Source organism: Lithobates pipiens, unplaced genomic scaffold (assembly GCF_037356315.1).
Source record: "Lithobates pipiens isolate NorthernLeopardFrog02 unplaced genomic scaffold, aLitPip1_a1.2 Scaffold_23, whole genome shotgun sequence".
NCBI lineage: Eukaryota > Metazoa > Chordata > Amphibia > Anura > Ranidae > Lithobates > Lithobates pipiens.
The window spans coordinates 9,013,469-9,036,907 of record NW_027507785.1 but is presented as its reverse complement, the minus strand read 5'-3'; the positions used below and the strand labels follow the sequence as shown (position 1 = coordinate 9,036,907).

The 23,439-nt window shown below is 44.3% G+C and overlaps 1 protein-coding gene across 8 annotated transcripts in view; it reads left to right on the top strand.

The window, feature by feature from the left end:
• The window catches only part of LOC143927185 (olfactory receptor 1E16-like), a 162,470-nt gene that overhangs the window by 34,152 nt on the left and 104,879 nt on the right, over positions 1-23,439 (top strand). For 5 of the 8 annotated variants that reach the window (XR_013262246.1, XR_013262247.1, XR_013262248.1 and 2 more), the window contains exon 2: positions 11,787-11,953. The exons of the other annotated variants lie outside the window; for them this stretch is intronic. The gene's annotated coding sequence lies outside the window, so the exon portion shown is untranslated. The remainder of the gene's footprint in view (positions 1-11,786; positions 11,954-23,439) is intronic. 8 annotated transcript variants of the gene reach the window in all.

The window sequence follows — 23,439 nt, the reverse complement described above, 5'->3', positions numbered from 1 at the left end:
TGCTCCCAGCACAGTTACCGGAGGCTGCTTGCGATAGGGAGCTTTCCGACCATGTGACCGCCAATTACGGTTGTCACATGATCATAAACCCCACCCCGCCTCCCAGCATCCTAAAACCCTTAAAGTGCTGGGAGGCCCCTGCTCCAAGTTCGGCTTTTACAGGCTTTTACGGGCATTGAGACAGGGTTTTTTTTTTTTGCGCTCCCAGCACAGTTATGGGAGCTTTCCAACCATGTGGCTGTAGTGACAGCCAATTCCGAGGGGTCACATGATCATAAACCCCACCTCCCAGCATCCCAAACCCCTTAAAAGGCGCCTGCTCCAGGGGGGTTAAAAATGCATCTAACGTTAAAAACACGCCTTTTTATGGGTATTGAGAGTTTTTTTTTTTAACCTGTAAAAGCATCTCTATGTTGATGCCCATGCAACGCATTTACAGGCATAATAAAAAAGTAGCATTTAAAGGCTATGAAAAAAAAAAAACGCCAAGGGCACGTTCAGCAAAGAAGCTGAAGAGCGGAAAAAATGCACATAAACGTCAAAACATTCCAAAGGATAGAATAAATTTATATTCTGGCCAACAGAATGCAATAATGGCAAAATGTTAGATGCACCTAAACACGCCAATGAGAGGTGAGAGACAGAGCATATGTGGCCTATGGGCCTGGGTCGTGCTACGCTGTACCCAAACTACATTTTTATCATCTATTTATCTATCTATTTATTTATCACCTCTGGGATTTTTATTTTCTGCTAAACAAATAAAAAAAGACCGAAAATTTTGAAAAAAAAATTTTTTTTGTTTCTGTTACAAAACTTTGTAAATAAGTACGTTTTCTCCTTCACTGATGGGGCTGCACTGACGGGCATTGATGAGGTGGCACCAATGAGGTGGCACTGATGATGGCCACTAATATGTGGCACTGTTGGGGCACTGATAGGCGGCACTGATATACAGCACTGATGAGTACACATAGGTGGCACTGATGGGCACTGATAGATGGCACTGATATGCAGCACTGATGGGTACACATAGGTGGCACTGATAGGCACTGAAAGGCAGCGCAAATGGGCACTGATAGGTAGCACAGATGGGCACTGATAGGTGGCATGGATGGGCACTGATAGATGGCATGGATGGGCATGGATGGGCACTGATAGGTAGCACGGATGGGCATGGGTGGGCACTGATAGATGGCATGGATGGGCACTGATAGGTGGCATGGATGGGCACTGATAGGTGGCACGGATGGGCATGGATGGGCACTGATAGGTGGCACTGATAGGTGGCACTGATGTACATTAATGGATGGTATTGATGGCTGCCAATCAGTGCTAAATAATAATGCCTGCCAATCAGTGGTGCCCATTGTGGGAGCGTTGATTGGCATCTCTGGTGGCCATGGTGGGCATACCTGGTGGTGACTAGTGGTGGGCATCCACGATGGTCCTAGTGGCGTCCCTGGTGGTTCAGTGTGGGCATCCTCGGGGGTCTGAGCTGATAATCAATCAGCGCAGATCCCCCCCCCCCCCCCGTCAGAAGAGAAGCCAATCGGCTCTCCTCTACTCACGTCTGACAAACACGAGTGAGGAAAAGCCAATCAACGGCTCTTTCCTGTTTACATCGTGATCAGCCGTGATTGGACACGTGATTGGACACGGCTGATCACGTGGTAAAGAGTCTCTGACACCCCTAGATCGGAGTTGCGGGGTGTCAGAGAGTTAGGAGCCTAATGTTAGGAGCAAATCGCTCCTCCACCCCTACCCCCCTGCTTCGGCATATATGCTATTTTTTTAACTGTGGTGGTGAAATCACCTCCTACAGTGCTGGAATCGCGGCTTTACGTATTGTGGGAGCAAATGCTGTTGCTGTCAGAATAAATAAACCCATGCTGCATCTGAATAGCGTACCTGCTAAGCAAATGATGGTTAACAATAAAACAAAGTAACATTACAGTATAACAGTAAGGCCCCTTTCACACTGGGGCGGTGCGGGCGTCGGCGGTAAAGCGCCGCTATTTTTAGCGGGGCTTTACCGTCGTTTTAGCGGTCTGCGGGCGCTAGCGGGGTAGTTTTAACCCCCGCTAGCGGCCGAAAAAGGGTTAAAACCACCCGCATAGCGCCGCTGCAGCGGCGCTATGCCGGCGGTATTGCCGCGCTGTCCCATTGATTTCAATGGGTAAGAGCGGTTTAGGAGCGGTGAATACACCGCTCCTTCACCGCTCCAAAGATGCGGCTAGCAGGACTTTTTTCACTGTCCTGCCAGCGCACCGCTCCAGTGTGAAAGCCCTCCGGCTTTCACACTGGAGTGAAAGGGGCCGGTTTTTTTCAGGCGCTACACAGGTGCTATTTTTAGCGCTGTAACGCCTGAATACCGCCCCAGTGTGAAAGCAGCCTTATACTTACCATGCTTGCAAAGAAAATACATTAAAACATAGTAAAAATAAAACATTACAGTTCTAAAATACAGGAACAATAGAGCGGACAATAGAGAGTGAACAATAAAAAGAGAAGAAAAATAAAAAAAGAAGAAAAATAAAAAAAACACAACAATTTTTGGCTCGTGTTTTTTTTTTTCCCCCTTTTATATAAACTGTAAACGTTCCAGATTAGGGTCTCTCAAAATGTGAAGGCCATCTCATCTTTCAAGACCCTGTGTTAGTGAGCCCTAGGACTGTGTAGTGCTGTACCTTATGCTAATACTCGAGTAGTGTGTAGTAGTGTTTGAAACAGTCACCAATGCAAAGACCAGGTTGGTCAGGACAGGAGGGACAATAAAAGTGGGTGTCACGCCTATATCCGCTCTTTCTACAGACACAACATCTTCTTTGGAGGTTTTCTTTGGGTAGGGGAACCAAGGAGGACATACGGAAAAGGTCTCCCATGAGCCGGCTTACTGCATTCGGATTGGGAAGTTGGACCACAGTACCATCTGGAAACAGAAGTGCTGTGATGATCTCTTCCTGGAATTTAAGGAAGGATCCAGTTTGTGCTGAAGCTTTGTATAGCACATAAGCATTCAGCAGAGCCAATTGGAATAAGTATACAGACACTTTTTCATACCAGCATCTGGCCTTACTGGCAATTAGGTATGGTGCCAACAACTGGTCTTTGAGGTCCACCCCTCAAATATAAAGGTTATATTCGTTTCTCCTCTCCAAAGACATGCTGGTAAGTTAATTAGACCCTGTCTATAAATTGGCTCTAGTATGTGTTTGTAAGCACGTCAGGACCCTACGGGGTAAGACCACGCTATATCAAGATTCAACTCAACTCAACCAGTCGCTGCAGGAATTTGGACCGTCGTGTCTGCGTGAAGGGAGGTAAGAACAAAAACATTCTTATTATCCCTCCACTTCACAGCGAGCAAATTATTACATCTCAAGCAGGCTCTCTGCCCCAGCCTAAGACGGGGATCTACAAGCCCCTGGGATAAGCCCCGACGATTAGATCGCACAGTGCCTCATGCGCAAATTCCACGATCAAACAAGTGACTAAAAAGTGTCACGCTCGTGTAATACCTTATTTATCGGAGTATAACATGCACTTTTTTCCCCTTAAACTCAGGGGAAAATCACGGGTGCATGTTATACGCCGATCATCCGCGATTTCTGGGCTCTGGGCAGCTTTCAGCCGCCTTTGGTCCTTCTCGCGGCTTTCGGCCGCCTTCAGCCGGTCTTGGAGGCTTTCGGCCCTTCTCGCGGCTTTCGGCCACCTTTGGTCCTTCTCGGCGGCTGAAAACCAGCGAGAGGGGGCCGAGAGCAGCCGAAAACCTGCCGAGTACGGCCGAAGGAGGCCAAAAGCTGCCGAGAACAGGCGCCGCCGAGATACACAGGACATCTCGGCGGCGCCATTTTTAAAAATAAAACCTAACACTGAGGGGACAACGATGCACAAGGCTGCATGACAAGTCTGCAATGAGGACAGGCTGCATGACAAGGCTGCAATGAGGACAGGCTGCAATGACAAGGCTGCAAATGACACTGGACATGGCTCCAGATGGACACTGATAAGGCTGCATTGATGGGCATTTAAATGTAAGTTTTTTTTCCTTAAATTTCCCTCCTAAAAGTTTTTTCCTTAAAATTCCCACCTAAACTTGGGGTGCGTGTTATACGCCGGCGCGTGTTATACGCCGATAAATACGGTAATTGTCCAAGTACAAGTGGTACCCCTTTCTGAATAAGGGTGACACCAAGTCCCACACAATCTTACCAGCACTTCCTATGTAGTCGGGGCAGTTCTCCAGCTCTACGTGACTATCTTTTCCCTCGTAAACCATAAAACTACATGTATAGCCTGTGGCCCTGTCACAGAGCTTATACATCTTGACCCCGTATCTGGCACGCTTGCTAGGAAGATACTGTTTGAATGACAAGCAGCCAAAATCAGGGACTCATCAATGCAGACAACTTGATGGGGAGTAAACAAGTTCTGCCATGTACTTTCTAGAGATCTTGGCGCAAGATATTCTTTCAACTTTGCCCCTTGGGGGAGGCATGGTTGCTCTTGATGGTGGAGTAAACAAGTCTGCAAACTACTGGTTGAAGTAGTTTACGAGGGGCCGAATTTTGCAGAGCTGAACGCATCCAGGGTCACCTCGAGGACGACAGAGTTCATTGTCATTGAACTGCATGAACCGCAAGATCTGCTTGTATCATGTCCTGGTCATGGAGGCAGAGAACACGGGCATATGGTGAATTGGGTCAGTGGACCAATATGACCGCAACTCACTTTTTTTTAGCTATGCCCATGAGGAGGGATAAGCACAGGAAGCTCTTAAATTCAGAGACCGTAATTGGTTTCCAATCTCTGGCAAGAGCCAACTGGGGATTAGTGCCAATGAATTGACCAGTGTACAAATTGCTTTGGTCCACAATATATTTATATAGATCTTCCGTGAAAAACAGCGAATAAAAATCAAGTGACGTAAAATCAACCGTTTCCACCTGCATTCCAGGTTGGCCAGTGAATGGGGGAAGTACGGGTGCTGCAGAAGTGGCTCCCAATTAGGATTGGCAAATGCAGCAGGAAGGGCTCTATGGGCTCGACGGGCCTGTCTTTGTTTTCTTGGTGGCTACAGGACACTACTCGTGCTTGTCACCTCACCAGCTTGAACTGCACTTATGAGCCTCGCCATGTCCCCAAGTGTTACTGCAGTGCTGGATGTATTCCCAGGATGTACTAGGCCGATGGTGCTTGCCTGTTCACCAGAAGGATGAGCGGTGCTAGTACTGGCTCTCTGCTCCATACAAGAACTGGTTCTTGCACCTCACCAACAGCAGAAGAACAGGGTTGGGTATGCCTGACCTTGGCAGGGACCACAACTCCATCGTCAGAGCTGTCTGTCATGGAGCCACTGCTGTCTACAGGTTCATATTCTGAGCACACCTCCCAACTTTTTGAGATGGGAATGAGGGACACCTATCAGCAAAAGTATGTAGGCATAGGGCACGCCCCTTGCCACGCCCCCTTAAAGGAGAATTGTACAAAAACTAAAATAGTGTTTAACAGGGCTGGACTGGGACAGAAATTTGGCCCTGGACTTCATCCAGACCGGCCCACTTACATTTTGAGTGTCTCATCAGCACTCCCTTACATCAGAGTGTCCCGTCACCAGCCCCCTTACATCAGAGTGTCCCATCACCAGCCCCCTTACATCAGAGTGTCCCATCAGCACCCCTTATGTCAGAGTGTCCCATCACCAGCCCCCTTACATCAGAGTGTCCCATGAGCAGCCCCTTTACATCAGAGTGTCCCATGAGCAGCCCCCTTACGTCAGAGTGTCCCATCACCAGCCCCCTTACGTCAGAGTGTCCCATGAGCAGCCCCCTTACATCAGAGTGTCCCATGAGCAGCCCCCTTACATCAGAGTGTCCCATCAGCACCCCCTTACATCAGAGTGTCCCATCACCAGCCCCCTTACATCAGAGTGTCCCATCACCACCCCCTTATGTCAGAGTGTCCCATCACCAGCCCCCTTACATCAGAGTATCCCATGAGCAGCCCCCTTACATCAGATTGTCCCATGAGCAGCCCCCTTATGTCAGAGTGTCCCATCACCTGCCCCCTTACATCAGAGTGTCCTATGAGCAGCCCCCTTACATCAGAGTGTCCCATGAGCAGCCCCCTTACATCAGAGTGTCCCATCAGCACCCCCTTACATCAGAGTGTCCCATCAGCACCCCCTTACGTCAGAGTGGCCCATCACCAGCCCCCTTACATCAGAGTGGCCCACTGAGCCACCGTCCCACTGGGGAACTCCCGGTAGTCCCAATGGCCAGTACATGCCTGTTGTTTACACCCAAAAGTGCTTTTTTTTTACCCTTTACTATTCCTTGATATCGGCCTTTGAAATTTACAAATGCAGCAATTTAGGAATCCGATAAAATGTTTAGCGCTGGAAAACACATTTGATAGATAAAAAGTGCATTTCATATACATCTATATAGATCAGACCAAAATGAGGGAGAAAGAGGAGGAATGAGGGACAGAGGGACATCAAATCAGGGACAGTTGGGAGCTTTGTTCTGAGCCTGAATCTGACAGATGGGTGACTTCCTTTTCACTATCTGTCATGCTCAGAAAAGTGTAGACCTCTTCACTAGTGTACCTTCGATTTGACATTTTGGCCTATGAATTTACTGGTACACCAATGAGACTCAAAGGGGAAAAAAGCACCTGACTGTCAGCGACTGCTTCCAACACTACCAAAAAAACTGTTAATGTTTGCAGGGATCAGCCCTGACTCTGCGAACACTGGTTATGTGTTTTGTGTTTAAGTGATAGTGATCGATCGATACTGCACTTGGGGGGGGCTGGGATGAGCGGAGGGGCTAAACGCAGGTGCTAGCAGGTATCTGGGCTGATCCCGCTAATACTGCCTTTTGGCAGCCCTAAACTACTGGGGATGCTAGTATAGATCTGATCAGATCAGACATCAATCCTTTCAGACACTATACTACTAAGGGAGGTGTATGGTGCGTGCGTGGGTGTTAGCGCTACTGGCACTAATCTGATGCTGCCTGGGGTGACGCAGACCTTATCTGACGCTAAAACCTATCCCGCCGGGTGATCAGGGGGTTAAACCTTTATTTAGGTAATATACGGCGGGTGCCCTGATGATAAAAAAGAAAACTAACTGACCAGCATCATCCACTGGTGACAGGGGGGTGGTCAAGGGGTTAAACCTTTATGGGGGTTACGGGGGGTCCCTAGACCTATCTGGGGCTACTACTAAATACCCTAACTCTGATTAGTGTCACAAATGACACCAGTACAGTGATCAAAAAAAAATATGAACACTGCACTGGGTAACACAGTGACAGGGAGCGAAGGGGTTAACTGGGGGGGGGGGGGGGGCGATCGGGAGGTGACAAGTGTGTCTATGTGTACTGTGTCAGTGTAGTGTTGGTGCAACTTACTCTGAGATGTCTTCTCTCCTCTCTCTGGAACGGAAAAGAATTCCACGAGGAGAGATGACATCACTTCCCCTGTCTGTGTTTACACTTACACAGGCAGGGGCGGGACCGATCAGCGGGTCCAGGCCAGAAATCATTGGCCTGGGCCTGGAGACTGATCTGTTCTGAAACAAATCTGATCATCGCGGCCGTGCACCCGACGTTAAATAGCGTAGTCTCGCCCACCTGTGCCATTCTGCCACAGTAAAACTGCGGCGGCTGGTCGGGAAGTGGTTAATTGCTGGGAACTGTATAATTACACTTCCTGTGACCAAAGGTACTTAAAGAGTCCCCTCTCTACTCCCTGCTGAACTGATGACCCCCTACACTCTGTGTGCTACATACTCCTAACCCCCACATTTGCTACATTTCATACTCTTGACCCCTTCACTCTGTACATAGGCTCAGGTTTTAAGCTCCTATGATCAATTGTGTCGTTTTGTTTGCTATTGCACGTGGCAACTCTTTCTTCTGCTCTGGGTCCAGGGGGGGGGGGGGCAGAGGGTCAGGTAGGCTGTATTGGGTTCCGTGATTTCTAACGGTGACCCTGGTGAAGGGGGGTTGAGCCTTCCAGTTCTCCAATACGTTGTTTAGTCACAGAAGTTCTGCCATGTACTTTCTAGAGATCTTGGCGCAAGATATTCTTTCAACTTTGCCCTTTGGGGAGGCATGGTTGCTCTTGATGGTGGCTGTCCTGGACCACTGAACTCGGAAATGTCAGAAAGGTTGGAAATGGACAGTCCCGCCGTTGAGGGGGCATGGTTGCTTATGATATTGCACAACACTTCGGTAAGCCTAGGTTCTTGGGTAGCTATTCTGGACCACTCAACTCAGCAGTTTCAAAGAGGTGGGTCCTGAACAGTCCTGCCATTGGGGAGGCATGGCTGCTCGTGATGGTGCACAACATTTTGGTAGGCGTAGGTTCTTCAGTAGCTGTCCTGGACCAATGGACTCTGCAGTGTAAGAAAGGTGGGTCATGTACAGTCCTACCATTGGGAAGACATGGTTGCTCTTTATGGTTCACAACACTTCGGTGAGCGTAGGTTCTTTGGTAGCTGTCCTAGACCACTGGACTTGCCGGTGTCAGAGAGGTTGGTTATGGATAGTCCTACCATGGGGTAGACAAGGTTGCTCTTGTTAGTGTACAACACTTTGGTAAGCATAGGTTCTAGGGTATCTATCCTGGACCACTGGACTAGACAGTATCGGAGAGGTGGGTCATATACAGTCCTGCCATTGTGTAGTGGAATCTTTCAATTCAGGTACAGATACCTGGCACCTGTTAGTCAGTGATACCAAATTCAAGGGTAATATGTACTGTAGCTGCATAGAAACCAGACAAAATAAAAACGTTTTAGTCAGTTGATCTGCTTTATTTTTTGGCGGGTAGGTTGTGTCAAGAGGTAAGTTGACCAATCAAAGCTTAATAAGATCTTAATAAGATCTACAGCAAACATAGAGTTAATCATCTTGTGATTATGGTTCATCGAGAAGTCACCATTGAAGGATGTTTATCGCTTTTGGATGTCATTCAACAGACAGCCATCTGATTGGGTTTCCAGGAACTTACTTTGCCACAGTTTCTCCAAATATTAATCATATGTTTCAGTAGTCATCAGAATTATTTATGCCATATGCCGGTGTACATGTAAGATAAGACACAAGCTCAGGTTATTATTTTTATAATGAAGCCATTTTGTTCTAAGCAGCCATCTTGCCATCTCACATTGGGAGGCATGGTTGCTCTTGATGGTGCACAACACTTCAGTAAGCGTTCTTCGGTAGCTGCCTTGGACTACTGAACTCGGCAGTGTCAGAGAGGATGGTTATGGATAGTCTGGCCATTGGGGAGGCATAGTTGCTCTTGATAGTGCATACTTCTGTAAGCGTAGGTTCTTTGGTAGCTCTCCTGGACCACTGGACTCGGCAGTGTCAGAGAGGTGGGTCATGTACAGATCTGCCATTGGGAGGCATGGTTGCTCTTGATGGTACACAACACTTCAGTAAGCGTTCTTCGGTAGCTGCCTTGGACTACTGAACTCGGCAGTGTCAGAGAGAATGGTTATGGATAGTCTGGCCATTGGGGAGTCATGGTTGCTCTTGATAGTGCATACTTCGGTAAGCGTAGGTTCTTTGGTAGCTGTCCTGGACCACTGGCCTTGGCAGTGTCAGAGAGGTGGGTCATGTAACGGCCTGCCATTGGGGGGAATTGTTGCTCTTGATGGTGCACAACACTTCAGTAAGTGTCCTTCGGTAGCTGCCTTTGACCACTAAACTCGGCAGTGTCAGAGAGGTTGGTTATGGACAGTCATGCCATATGGGGAGGCATGGTCGTTGTTGATGGTACACAACACTTTGGTAAGGGTAGATTCTTCAGTAGCTGCCCTGGACCACTGGACTCGGTAGGGTCAGAGAGAAGGGTTATGGATAGTCCTGCCATTGGGGGGGCATGGTTTCTTTTGATGGTGCACAACACTTCAGTAAGCATTCTTCGGTAGCTGCCTTGGACTACTGAACTTGGCAGTTTCAGAGAGGTTGGTTATGGGCAGTCCGGCCATTGGGGAGTCATGGTTGCTCTTGATAGTGCATACTTCAGTAAGCGTAGGTTCTTTGGTAGCTGTCCTGGACCACTGGCCTCGGCAGTGTCAGAGAGGTGGGTCATGTAACGGCCTGCCATTGGGGGGCATGGTTGCTTTTGATGATGCAAAACATTTCAGTAAGTGTCCTTCGGTAGCTTCCTTGGACCACTAAACTCTGCAGTTTCAGAGAGGTTGGTTATGGACAGTCCTGCCATTGGGGAGGCATGGTTGTTGTTGATGGTACACAACACTTTGGCAAGGGTAGATTCTTTGGTAGTTGTCCTGGACCAAATAAAAAATGATAATATATATATATATATATATATATATATATATATATATATATATATTTTTTTTTTTTTTTCCATAAAAGTGGAGTTAACCTTTTAAGCTTTATTTAAAAAATAAATAAATACCTATCCTTTTCAATCCCCAGCCCTTATAATTTTCTGTAAAATACACACCAAATAAAAAATGATAATAATATATATATATGTATGTTGTAATGTGATAAAAAAAATATATACCAAATAAAAAATGATAATTAAATATATATTAAAATATATATAAAATTACTGCAAAAGCCATGTTGTAATGTGATAAAAAATATATATACCAAATAAAAAATGATAATAAAATATATATTAAAATATATATAAAATTACTACAAAAGCCATTTTGTAATGTGATAAAAAAAAAATATATATATATATATATATATATATATATATATATAACAAATAAAAAATGATAATAAAATATATATAAAATTACTACAAAAGCCATGTTGTAATGTGATAAAAAAATATATATATATACCAAATAAAAAATGATAATACAATATATATTAAATATATATTAAAATATATATAAAATTACTACAAAAGCCATGTTGTAATGTGATAAAAAAAATATATACCAATACCATACATTGCAACATGGCTTTTGTAGTAATTTTATATATATTTTATTATTTGGTGTATATATATATATATATATATATATATATATATATATATATATATATATATATATATATATATATCATTTATTTTATTTTATTTTATTTTTTTATAAAAGTGGAGTTAACCTTTAAGCTTAGCCTTCATGCTGTGGAAATTCCCATACTATTGTAAGTCATTAAACCTGCGGCCTCTGTCTGTGTACACAGCAGTCTATCACAATGATATAAAGTGCACATAAAACTCAAACCAAATACCGCTCCATCTGGCTCATTCTCAGGCTGTAAAAATGTATTTCATCCTTCGGGTGGGAGAGAATGTTTAACTTTTTATGGTCTGCTAATTAGGATTGAAATTTACAGACTGTGACCTGCTTTCCAATGCTGCAAGGTATATTGAAGTGACGTTATGTATGGTGATTATATGGTAATTCTATCACTCAGGTTGTAAAATTAAATTGTGTGTAACTTAGGGAAATATTTGCTACAATATTAAAGCTGAACTTGAGGCAAACAACGGATGAAATACATATAGGAAACTGATTTACTGATCCAGACCCTCTTTAAAAAAAATATCTATATATATATCTATATATCTATATATATATATCTATATATATAGATAATATATATATATATATATATATATATATAATTTTTCCACTCTCCTTAAAATAAAATATATATATATTTTTTATAAATATATTATAATATAAAAAAAACCTCCCCCACTCTGCACATGCTCAGTTTGGTATTTATTGCTAGAGTTATTTTTTGTTTTCTTAGGTGAGTGCATGTGATCGGCACAGGGCCAATCAGCACTGTCCAGACAGAGGGACAGGGGTCCTGCAGCCTCATAGGACAGTCAAAGTAGAATGAAAATCCCTCCTACAAGCTTTAACCAGACACGGATAGAAGTCACAAGACTGCTATACACTGCTGATGAGAAAAAGGTATTTTGCAGTTTATATTTACTAAAATAATTGCATTTCCATGTTCTGTGTACTGTGGGAGACAGGATATAGTGAATGCAGGCTCCCAGGCTTAGCTACTTTAACTACTTCAATACCGGGGACTTATACCCCCGCACCTGCCCATGCCAAGTCTCAGCTTTCAGCGCTGTCTCACTTTCAATGACAATTGCGCGGTCGTGCAGCGCTGTACTCATATGAAATGTTCAAGTTGGTTGAGGTTCTTTGAGCTATGGCTCCCATTTGACGGTGCCAGCATAGCTCTGGAGCCCACACCCACTTTGCCTATCCAGCTGTATGACAAGGGGGGGAATTCTTACCACCAATATAAGGGAAGTTTCCGTACTGACCCCCACAGGGTGGCTGACAAGGGCGTAGCACCAGTCCTCCTGTGCTGGGCCCAGAAGACGAGGCAATCAGACGTAAGCAGGAGAGGGGATGATCGGTGCTGCAGGAACTGATGATCCCCTGTGTGCCTCTCCCTGCAACAGCTGAAAGTTGTCTTCTCCTCTTCACCCTGCCACCGGCTTTCAGCTGCTGCAGGGAGAGACGCAGAGGGGATCGGGTTCCTGTAATTGTCACACTGGTGACAATGATCGGTGTGACAGTTACAGGAACTGGTCCCCTGTGCGTCTCTCCCTGCAGTAGCTGAAAGCCTGAGGAGAAGAGGAGAAGACAAATTTCAGCTGTTGCAGGGAGAGACACACAGGGGACCGGTCCCTGTAATTGTCACACCGGTGACAATGATCAGTGTGACAATTATAGTAACTGGTCCCCTGTGCATCTCTCCCTGCAGCAGCTGAAAGCTGGAAGGAGACGAGGAGAAGACAACTTTCAGCTGCTGCAGGGAGAGATGCACAGGGGACCGGTTCCTGTAATTGTCACACCGGTGACTATGATCGGTGTGACAATTACAGGAACCAGTCCCCTGTGCATCTCTCCCTGCAGCAGCTGAAAACCGGAAGGAAAAGAGGAGAAGACAACTTTCAGCTGTTATAAGGAGAGACGCACAGGGGACCGGTTCCTGTAACTGTCACGCTGGTGACAATGATCGGTGTGACAATTACAAGAACCGGTCCCTTCTGTGTCTCTCCCTGCAGCAGCTGAAAGCCGGAGGGAGGGAGAAGAGGAGAAGACAACTTTTAGCTGTTGCAGGGAGGGACACACAGGGGACTGGTTCCTGTAATTGTCACACCGGTGACAATGATTGGTGTGACAGTTACAGGAACCGATCCCCTCTGTGTCTCTCCCTGCAGCAGCTGAAAGCCGGAGGGAGGTAGAAGAGGAGAAGACAACTTTCAGCTGCTGCAGGTAGAGACACAGAGGGCACTGGTTCCTGTAATTGTCACACCGATCATTGTCACCGATGTGACAATTACAGGAACCAGTCCCCTGTGTGTCTCTCCCTGCAACAGCTGAAAGTTGTCTTCCCCTCTTCTCCCTCCCTCCGGCTTTCAGCTGCTGCAGGGAGAGACGAGAGGGGACCAGTTCCTGTAACTGTCACACTGATTATTGTCACCGGTGTGACAATTACAGGAACTGGTCCCCTGTGCGTCTCTCCCTGTAGCAGCTGAAAAGCCTGAGGGAGAGAGAAGAGGAGAAGACAACTTTCAGCTGTTGCAGGGAGAGACACACAGGGGATCAGTTCCGGCAGCACCATTCTCTAACTCCCGGTTACCCCTGGTTCAAATCTCACCACGACACCACCTGCCTGGAGTTTGCATGTTCTCCCTGTGCCTGTGTGGGTTTCTTCAGGGAACTCCGGTTTCCTCCCACACTCTAAAGACATGCTGGTAGGTTAATCAGATCCTGTCTAAAGTTGGCCCTAGTATATGTAGGAATGTGTGTTAGGGACCTTAAGTTGTAGGCTCCTTGATGATGGGTTCACACTGGTATGACAAACGCTCCGACATTGGGAAAATCAATGGCTCCCTATGAGAGCCGTCTTAACTGACCTGACTTTGAAAATGCTCCCTGTCCGACTTTGGTCCTACTTCAGCCCATTGAATATCATCAAAGTAGGATCCTCGTCCTACTCCTAACCATCCAACTTCTGACATGGCGATTACAGCAGCAGTAAAAGGAATTTACGTTTCTCTGGGATTGTTTTGACTGGTCAAAAGACAAGTCGTACTATCTCAAAGTTGGATCAAAGTAGTATCCTTCAAGTCGGATTAAAGTCCAAGTTCATTCAAGTCAGATGGATGTAGGACCGATGTAGGAATGAAGTTGCAGAACATGGTAGGATGAGGCCGGGTTCACACTGGTGCAACACGACACTTGTCCTACTTTGGATCCGACTTTGCCACTCCAAGAGCATACCAGGTCCTCCGGTGTGGTATGGATTTTAAGGAGAATCTCCTACGCTGAAAAAACGGCGTGGGGACCCCCCAAAATCCAAACCAAACCCTTATCCGAGCACGCAGCCCAGCCGGTCAGGAAGGAGGTGGGGATGAGCCCCCCCATCCTGAACCATACCAGGCCACATGCCCTCAACATGGGGGGTTGGTTCTTTGGGGCAGGGGGGTGCCCTGTGGCCCCCCCATCCCAAAGCACCTTGTCGACAAGTTGATGAGGACAAGGGCCTCTCCCTGACAACCCTGGCCGTTGGTTGTCGGGGTCTGCTGGCGGGGGGCTTATCGGAAGCCGGAAGCCCCCTTTAATAAGGGGGTCCCCAGATCCCGGTATTCCACCCTATGTGAATGAGTATGGGGTACATCGTACCCCTACCCATTCAACTGGGGGAAAAAAGTATCAATAAAAAAAAACACACTAGACCAGTAATTTATTAGGCAGCTCCGGGGGTCTCTTCCAACTGCGGGGTCTCTTCCAACTTCTCCACTCTCCCCGGCCTTTTCTCCCGCTCTCCGGCCTCTTCTCCCGGTCTCCGGTTCTTCTCCCACTCTCCGGGCTCCTCCGCTATCTTCTGCTCTTTTGCCCGCTCTTTTGCTAGCGTTGGCCCGGTCTTCTCCGCCGTCCTCCTCCCTCCGGTCTTCTTCCGATGTTGACACGCCGCTCTCTCCCGCTGTAATGCCGCGTGTGCGGTGTGCAACGACTTATATAGGCATGAGGTATGGTCAACGGGTGATGTTATCCGGTGACCCCACCCCTTATGATGTCACGGCCCGGGGCATGATGGGGCGGTGACATCATAAGGGACGGGGTCAAACGGATGACAGCACCCGATGACCACGCTCCATGCCTATATAAGTCGTTGCCCACCGCGCACACGGCATTACAGCGGGAAGAAGACAGCGGAGAAGACGCTAGAAAAAAAGCGGGCAAAAGCGCAGAAGACAGCGGAGGAGTCCGGCAAAAGACACCGGAGAGCGGGAGAAGAAACGGAGACCGGGAGAAGAAGCCGGAGAGAGCAGAGAAGTCGGAAGAAGACCCCCCCGGAGCTGCCTAATAAATTACTTTAAAAATCTGTCTAGTGTGTTTTGTTATTGACACTTTTTCCCCCAGGCGAACGGGTAGGGGTACGATGTACCCCATACTCATTCACATAGAGCGGGGGGCCGGGATCCGGGGGCCCCCTTATTAAAGGGGGCTCCCAGATTCCAATAAGCCCCCCCGCCTGCAGACCCTGACAACCAACGGCCAGGGTTGTCGGGAAGAGGCCCTTGTCCTCATCAACATTGGGACAAGGTGCTTTGGGGTGGGGGGCCGCAGTGTGCCCCCCTGCCCCAAAGCACCCACCCACCCCCCATTTTTAGGGCATGTGGCCTGGTACCGTTCAGGAGGGACACTCGCTCGTCCCCACCCCCTTTCATGACCGGCCGGCTGCGTGCTCGGATAAGGGTCTGGTATGGATTTTGAGGGGACCCCCCACGCCATGTTTTCAGCGTAGGGGGTTCCCCTTAAAACCAATATCAGACCGAAGGGCTCTTGGAGGGGGAACCCATGATGGTTTTTTATTTAAAATTTGGCGTAGAGTTCCCCCTCAAGATTCAGACCACACACAGTGCCTGGTACTGGCGGGATCCAAGTCGGATCCCCGTTCATTGAAGCCAGACGCATCTCTGACTTCAAATCGCAGGGGCGAAGTCGGATCCAAAGTAGGACGAGTGTCGTATCGCACCAGTGTGAACCCTGCCTAAAAGGAATTAATGTCACTCTGGAATAGTTTTGATTGGTCAAAGGACAAGTCGTACTATATCAAAGTCGGAGCAAAATCTTATTGTGTTCATTCAAGTCGGATGGAAGTAGGACCGAAGTAGGACCGAAGTAGAATCGATGTAGAACCGATGTAGGACCGATGTAGGACCGATGTAGGACCGATGTAGGACCGATGTAGGACCGGTGTAGGACCGGTGTAGGACCGATGTAGGACAGATGTAGGACTGATGTAGGACAGGTGTAGGACCGACGTAGGACAGGTGTAGGACCGATGTAGGACCAATGTAGGACAGGTGAAGGACCAATGTAGGACCGGTGTAGGACCGGTGTAGGACCGGTGTAGGACAGGTGTAGGACCGATGTAGGACCGCTGTAGGACACATGTAGGACCGATGTGGGACACGTGTAGGACCGGTGTAGGACAGGTGTAGGATCGATGTAGGACTGATGTAGGACAGGTGTAGGACCGATGTAGGACCAATGTAGGACAGGTGTAGGACCAATGTAGGACTGATGTAGGACAGGTGTAGGACCGATGTAGGACCGCTGTAGGACACATGTAGGACCGATGTGGGACACGTGTAGGACCGGTGTAGGACAGGTGTAGGATCGATGTAGGATTGATGTAGGACAAGTGTAGGACCGATGTAGGACCGCTGTAGGACACGTGTAGGACCAATGTAGGACAGGTGTAGGACCGATGTAGGACTGATGTAGGACAGGTGTAGGACTGATGTAGGACCGCTGTAGGACACATGTAGGACCGATGTGGGACACGTGTAGGACCGGTGTAGGACAGGTGTAGGATTGATGTAGGACTGATGTAGGACAGGTGTAGGACCGATGTAGGACCGCTGTAGGACACGTGTAGGACCAATGTAGGACAGGTGTAGGACAGGTGTAGGACCGATGTGGGACACGTGTAGGACAGGTGTAGCAGGGAAAAGTAGGATGACGGTGGCACAACAGTCGTGTAGTATCAGTGTGAACCCGGCCTCACAGTAGGGACTGATGTGAATGTACAATGTATATATAAAGCGTTGCGTAAATTGACGTCGCTATACAAGTACCTGAAATAAATAAATACCGTATTTATTGGCGTATAAAGGACACTTTTTCCCCCCTTAAAATAGGAGGGAAAATCATGTGTGCGTGTTATATGCCAACATAGGCTGCCACCGAGGGGAAGGAGGGAAGAGCGCTACCGACATAGAGCCGGATCTCCTGGGTACTCGACTCGGGTCGCAGTCGCGCTCAGTCCTGCCCCCTGGACAGCTCCTAGCATTGATGTCCCTGCATTGGACCGGCGTTATGTCCATCATAGGATCCGGGCCAAGGGACGGGACAGGGCGCGATGACGAGCCGAGTACACAGGAGATCCGGCTCTATTTCGGGCAGCGCTCATCCCCTCCTTCCCCTCAGTGGCAGCCTATATTTCAGCAAGGCTGCAAATGGACACTGATCAAGTGAGGAGTAGTGAGCAGTGAGGAGCAATGCTGCAGGTGGGCACTGATTAGACTGCAGATGGGCACTAATTAGGCTGCAGATGGGCACTAATTAGGCTGCACATGGGCACTGATTAGACTGCAGATGAGCACTAATTAGACTGAAGATGGGCACTAATTAGGATGCAGATGGGAACTAATTAGACTGCACATGGGCACTGATTAGACTGCATATGGGCACTGATTAGGATGCACATGGGCACTAATTAGACTGCACATGGACACTGATTAGACTGCAGATGGACACTGATTAGACTGCAGATGGGCACTGATTAGACTGCAGGTGGAAACTAATTAGGATGCAGATGGGAACTAATTAAGCTGCACATGGGCACTGATTAGACTGCAGATGGGCACTGATTAGGATGCACATGGGCACTAATTAGACTGCACATGGGCACTGATTAGACTGCAGATGGGCACTGATTAGACTGAAGATGGGCATTAATTAGGATGCAGATGGGAACTAATTAAGCTGCACATGGGCACTGATTAGACTGCAGATGGGCACTAATTAGGATGCACATGGGCACTAATTAGACTGCACATGGGCACTGATTAGACTGCAGATGGGCACTGATTAGACTGCAGATGGGCACTAATTAGGATGCAGATGGGAACTAATTAAGCTGCACATGGGCACTGATTAGACTGCAGATGGGCACTAATTAGGATGCACATGGGCACTAATTAGACTGCACATGGGCACTGATTAGACTGCAGATGGGCACTGATTAGACTGCAGATGGGCACTAATTAGGATGCAGATGGGAACTAATTAAGCTGCACATGGGCACTGATTAGACTGCAGATGGGCACTAATTAGGATGCACATGGGCACTAATTAGACTGCACATGGGCACTGATTAGACTGCAGATGGGCACTGATTAGACTGAAGATGGGCATTAATTAGGATGCAGATGGGAACTAATTAAGCTGCACATGGGCACTGATTAGACTGCAGATGGGCACTAATTAGGATGCACATGGGCACTAATTAGACTGCACATGGGCACTGATTAGACTGCAGATGGGCACTGATTAGACTGCAGATGGGCACTAATTAGGATGCAGATGGGAACTAATTAAGCTGCACATGGGCACTGATTAGACTGCAGATGGGCACTAATTAGGATGCACATGGGCACTAATTAGACTGCACATGGGCACTGATTAGACTGCAGATGGGCACTGATTAGACTGCAGATGGGCACTAATTAGGATGCAGATGGGAACTAAGTAAGCTGCACATGGGCACTGATTAGACTGCAGATGGGCACTAATTAAGATGCACATGGGCACTAATTAGACTGCACATGGGCACTGATTAGACTGCAGATGGGCACTAATTAGGATGCAGATGGGAACTAATTAAGCTGCACATGGGCACTGATTAGACTGCAGATGGGCACTAATTAGGCTGCACATGGGCACAGATCAGGCTGCACTGAAGCTGCAGATGGATAGTAATCAGGCTGCATTGATGCTCACTGATTATTATTTTGCTTGAAAGTGGTTTATTCTTAAAAAAAAAAAAAAAATTCCCTGAAACTTCCCTCTTAAATTGGGGTGTGTGTCATACTCCGATAAATATGGTAGGTACCCTTCTCTTTCTCAAAAGTGAGACATCAGGTGGCTTTTTAGACCCCGGAAATTTCACTAAAGCCCCCCCCCCCCCTTTGCCCCAACAGCATTGTAAAAAAAAAAATTAATAATTACAAAAAAAAATTAAAAATTATTGCAAATTGTAAGAAAAAAAAATGTATTTAATAATGTAGAAAAAAATTGGAACAAATAATAAAAAATGAAGGGCTGAAAAAAAATGAAATGATTTAAAAATGTAGAAAAAAATTGTAACAAATAATAAAAAAAATGAAGGGCTGAAAAAAACCAAAATGATTTAAAAATGTAGAAAAAAATTGTAACAAATAATAAAAAAAATGAAGGGCTGAAAAAAAATTATTTAAAAATGTAAAAAAAAAAAAAAATTGGAACAAAAAATAAAAAAATGAAGGGCTGAAAAAAATGAAATGATTTAAAAATGTAGAAAAAAATTGGAACAAATTAGCAAAAATATTGCTTTAATATATATATATATATATATATATATATATATATATATATATATATATATATATATATATATATATATATTTTTTTTTTGGGGGGGGGGGGGGGGTACCTGTCAGGTAGGCTGTATGGAGCCCTGTGATTTCTAACAGCAGCCTGATTTTTCAAAATGCATTTGAAAAAGCACTGCGCAAATACCATGTGACATTTAAAAAAAAACATTGCAACACCCACTAATTTATGCTCTAGGGTCTCTGCTTTTAAAATAAATAAATAAATAAAATAAAATTCTGATTTTTATACGTAAACAAAAAGTGCCAGAAAAGGCCTGGGGGGTAAGTCAATATGGATTTATCTTTTGGATTTAGCAGGAATTTTGTAAGTATTTTTTTTTTTTTAATGAAACCTGTAATAATGATTTTAGTGTATTTTTAACAAAAATATTGCTTTAATACTTTTTTTTTGTTTGGGGGGTACATGTCAGGTAGGCTGTACAGACCTCTGTGTTTTCTAACAGCTGCCTTGGACCCCCAATGAACTGGGGGGGTTCAGGGGGGTTCCCCGAGACCTGAAAAATATTATTATTAATGCAGTAACCTGTAAAGGTTTGTTTTTAGGCGTCATCTATAGGTAATGCAATGTATGCCGCCATTGCACAGGCGTGCATAATTTAAAAGCATGACATGTATGGTGTCTATTTACTCGGTGTAACATCACCTTTTATATTTTACCAAATTGGGTCATGTATTTTGCTTTTTTTGCACTGAATAAAAAAAAAGTGTATTTTTTTTACTTAAAAAAAAAAATGCATTTAAAAAACCACTACACAAATACCGTGTGACATAAAAAAAAAAAAAATTGCACACCCACTAATTTATTCTCTAGGGTCTCTGCTTTAAAAAAAAAAAATATATATATATATATATATATATATATATATATATATATATATATATAATGTTTGGGCGTTCTGAGTAATTATGCATTTTGCTTTTTTGCATTGAATTAAAAAAAAGTGTATATTTAAAAAAAAATGCATTTGAAAAATCCACTGTGCAAATACCGCGTGACATTCAAAAAAAAAATTTGCAACACCCACTAATTTATTCTCTAGGGTCTCTGCTTTTTTAAAAAAAAAATATATATATATAATGTTTGGGCGTTCTGAGTAATTATGCATTTTGCTTTTTTTGCATTGAATTAAAAAAAGTGTATATTTTTATTTAAAAAAAAATGCATTTGAAAAACCACTGCGCAAATACTGCGTGACATTAAAAAAAAAAAATTGCAACACCCACTAATTTATTCTCTAAGGTCTCTGCTTTTAAAAAAAAAAAAAAAAATATATATATATATATATATATATATATATATATATATATATATATATATATATATATATATATATATATATATATATATATATATATATAATGTTTGGGCGTTCTGAGTAATTATCTATTTTGCTTTTTTTGCACTAAATAAAAAAAAAGTGTATTTTTTTATGTTAAAAAAAATGCATTTGAAAAACCACTGTGCAAATACCGCGTGACATTAAAAAAAATTGCAACACCCACTAATTTATTCTCTAGGGCCTATGGCTTTTAAGGAAAAAAAATATATAATAATGTTTGGGGATTCTGAGTCATTTTTTTTTAACAAAAAGCGCCAGAAAAGGCCTGGGGGGGGGGGGGGGTAAGTCAATATGGATTTATCTTTTGGATTTAGCAGAAATTGTGTAAATTATTTTTTTCTATGTATCCTGTAATGATGATTTTAGTGTATTTTTAACAAAAATATTGTTTTAATATTTTTTGGGGGGTTTGGGTACCTGTCAGGTAGGCTGTGCAGAGCCCTGTGATTTCTAACAGCAGCCTTGGACCCCCAATGAACTGGGGGGGTTCCCCAAGACCTGAAAATTATTATTATTACACCTTTTATATTTTACCAAATTGGGTTACGTATTTTGCTTTTTTTTTGCATCAAATTAAAAAAAAAATGCATTTGAAAAACCACTGAGCAAATAATGTGTGACATTAAAAAAAAAACATTGCAACACCCACTAATTTATTCTCTAGGGTCTATGGTTTTAAAAAAAATATATATAATAATGTTTGGGGGTTCCGAGTAATTTTTTTTTTTTAGCAAAAAATTCTGATTTTTAAACAAAAAGTGTTAGAAAAGTCCTGGGGGGGGGGGGGGGAGTCAATATGGATTTATCTTTTGGATTTAGCAGGAATTGTGTATTTTTTTTTTTTTCTATGAAACCTGTAATAATGATTTTAGTGTAACTTTTGGATTTAGCAAGTAATATTTTTCTATGTATCCTGTAATAATGATTTAATGTATTTTTAACCAAAAAAAAATGCTTTGTCATTTTTTAGTTTTTTTTTTGAGGGGGGGGGGGCATACTTTTCAGGTAGGCTGTATGGAGCCCTGTGATTTCTAACAGCAGCCTTGGACCCCCAATGAACTGGGGGTGTTCAGGGGAGGGGGGGGGGGGGTTTCCGAAGACCTGAAAATTATTAATAAACCGTTTATATTTTACCAAATCGGGTTACGTATTTTTCTTTTTTTTTTGCATCAAATAAAAAAAAAAAAAGTGTTGTTTCTTTTTATTTACAAAAAATGCATTTGAAAAACCACTGCGCAAATACCGTGTGACATTAAAAAAATAAATAAAAAAATTGCAACACCCACTGATTTATTCTCTAGGGCCTGTGGTTTTAAAAAAAAATATATAATAATATAATATAATATAAAAAATATATATATAATAATGTTTGGGGGTTCTGAGTATTTTTTTTTAGCAAAAAAATTCTGATTTTTTTTACACGTAAACAAAAGGCGCCAGAAAAGGCAATATGGCTTTATCTTTTGGATTTAGCAGGAATTTTGTAAGTCATTTTTTTTTCTATGTATCCTGTAATAATGATTTTAGTGTATTTATATGTTACGTTATGTTATGTTATGTTATGTTATGTGTGAAAATCCCGGATCATCACATACAGAAAAACTAAAACCAGCCCCGCCCCCCCCCCCCCCCCCCCACTGTCTGGCCCCAACAATCATATGGATCGAGTAAATGGTAATTGCCTTGTATATGAGAGGAGGCGGAGCTCTGGGGTGAGTGCGGCGTGTGTGTCACGGTCCGGCCACTCAAGGAAAAAGTGAAAGTTGTTTAAACAACATCGACATTCACGTCACATTAGCTTATCTAAGCACATTAGTATCACATAACCATTTTCCCGCACTCCGCTTCCCTTTAATAAACCATCTGTCCCGTAAATGTGATCATTGATCGCCGTCTTTATTGGGCTAATTTTATTGCAATCTGTTCTCGTCAAATATCTAATATATTTTTTTTTTTTGAGGGAGAATTTGTTCTGCTTTGACCTAAAATAATAGGTAAAATAATAAATAAATAATAGGTAAAAAAAAAAAGAGAAGAAGAAAAAACAGGTAGCCCCACCCTTACCTATTTAACCACTTCAATACCGGGCACTTTCACCCCTCCCCCCTTTTCTGCCCAGGCCAATTCTCAGCTCTCGGCACTGTCGCACTTTGAATGACAATTGCGCGGTCGTGCTACAAAACTGTACCCAAACTACATTTTTTATCATTGCTTGCACACAAATAGAACTTTATTTTGGTGGCATTTAATCGCCACTGAGTTTTTTATTTCATTTTTTTGCTAAATGTAATGAAAAAAGCACTTTTTTTTATTTTATTTTTTATTATTTAAATGTTGCACAATTTTGCAAATAAATAAT